Source organism: Anneissia japonica, unplaced genomic scaffold (genome assembly GCF_011630105.1).
Source record: "Anneissia japonica isolate Jap-2015-1 unplaced genomic scaffold, ASM1163010v1 scaffold287800_len1627635_cov199, whole genome shotgun sequence".
Taxonomy (NCBI): Eukaryota; Metazoa; Echinodermata; class Crinoidea; order Comatulida; family Comatulidae; genus Anneissia; species Anneissia japonica.
The window spans coordinates 1,249,103-1,251,172 of NW_022731299.1; the positions used below are offsets into that span (position 1 = coordinate 1,249,103).

Consider the following 2,070-nt stretch of genomic DNA (forward strand, 5'->3'; position numbering starts at 1 on the left):
TATTGTCTATTGAGTAGAGAATCAGCTTAATTGTTTACAGTTTTTTACCTCACCTGGTGATCTTCGTCAAACCTGGCATACTCCAACCAAATATCTACTAGCTACATAACGCTATACTTCTGTGTAATAGATCCGCGTCTGCTGAGATTGAGATAGATTTATTCGATTTATATCGCGACTTTATAGATATATAAAAAAGACTCGGGAGAGGGAGCTCTGTACAGTGATAGGTTAAGGAAGGTTGTCGCTATGCCAACCGCATGTGTTCATCAGCTCCTCCATTATTTTCAATTGTGCTGCTTCCAGCTAAATATCGTAACATCAGATTGATATTTAACGAAGATTGATATACATGAACTATTTAGTGACAAAATATAATTATATAATCTGAAACAAAATAGTAGTTTATATTTTCCCCCAATAAAGTCATTCTATGTTAGTACTGATGGTAGTGATGTTCTGTATCTAGTTCAACAGTATCTTATTAATGCTTGGCTCCTATGAGTGTGATGTGTTTTTACGCAATTCTTAAAAAATACGCTCTTCTTCCTTGTATTTTTCTTACATTCTCAGGAAAATCACCAAATGATCTGATTTTTAGCGACATTTAGCACACCGATAACCAGGTGCAAACATTAATAATAGAGATTAACTTAGTTTAGTTGCAAGTAAAATGTACGAAATAGACCCCATTTTTTAAACAAAATGTGTTGCATATTTCAATAATGAAATTATCATTACGGAAATACGCAACACTAATTTGCACGTTTCAATAGTTAAATTATCATTTAGTGACCTTGCAAAAAGCCAGGAGTGTGTAGGTGTACAAAATAGCTGGTCGTTGGAAAATTCATTGTTACTGCATGATAGTATAGTGTGAAGCTCTGTAGCGTTTATGCCAGACCATGGTGTTTGGCCTGACAGGTCTTCGTATTATTAGTATTAGAGAGGCTAACTGGCGACATGATGGTTCTCATTTTGATGTTAAACACTAACTTGGAGTATATTATTGCACGTCTCATTAATATTAAATTTATAGCCATGCTTATTTTACTTTTTTCATTAGTATAACGAAACTGTATATAGGAATTTAAACTGTCATTAGCACCTTGTAATATAGACGTAACCTACAGTGTGTATAACAAACAAAAATCCAATTACATTACTCTTCAACAAGCCATCGAGGATATAAGGATTTCTGTTAACATTTGAACTTTACGAAGATTAATACGTCCATCTTAAAGTATAAAAAGTGATATTTTACTTACAATTTCAATACCCTAGCTCATTAGCCAGAAGACATTTGAATGACCATGATAAGAATGGATATTTCATTGTAGATTGTTTGCATAATTGAATTTGAATCCGAATACAGTATTACGTCACTTCACAAATCTTCTTTGTTAAAACTGGATAAAGAAACAGTTGTCAAAATTGTGTTGGCCTGTAATATCTTATCTTAGAATGATTCGAAGGCTTCTAATAGGCCTAAAACATTATGTTACAATTATCATTATATGTAGTTATCTGTGTATAGAATCCCGTGATGATTCGAATTGACATCATAAAACTATGTTCGTGAATCCAAATTAATATATCAGTTATTATGTTGAGAGGTATGGCTTAAATAAATAAAAAGAAGAATCGTTTAAATTGAAATTTTACAAACAGATTATTGTTATAACATTAAAATTATTATTATTTACAACCCACTAATATAACCAAATTGCAACTTTAAATTAAGCCTATCTACAAATTAAAGTTGTATGCAGTATTGAAATATCATTGACAGAATCAGAAACATTCCAAGGTATACACTGATACACGACAGTGGCAATTGTGTTCAGGATTTATGATCATTATCAATCAGAAAATAGGAATAATTTGTACACGGTGTACAAATCTGAACAGGTAAAGCCAGCAAATACTGCATGTAGTAGTCAAATAATCGTGGGTATATATAATATATATATATATACATATATATATATTATATATTTAAGTATATATATATGTATATATATATATATATATATAAATCATCAAAGAAAGGTAAATCATCAAAGAAAT

General features: G+C 30.8%; 1 protein-coding gene across 2 annotated transcripts in view; it reads right to left on the reverse strand.

The window, feature by feature from the left end:
* LOC117115335 (G-protein coupled receptor 54-like) overlaps nt 1–153 on the reverse strand; it is a 29,410-nt gene extending 29,257 nt beyond the window's left edge. The window contains exon 1 of one of the 2 annotated variants that reach the window (XM_033259085.1): nt 49–153. The gene's annotated coding sequence lies outside the window, so the exon portion shown is untranslated. The remainder of the gene's footprint in view (nt 1–48) is intronic. The other variant, XM_033259086.1, reaches the window with a different exon arrangement.
* Between the last annotated feature and the right edge of the window lie 1,917 nt (nt 154–2,070).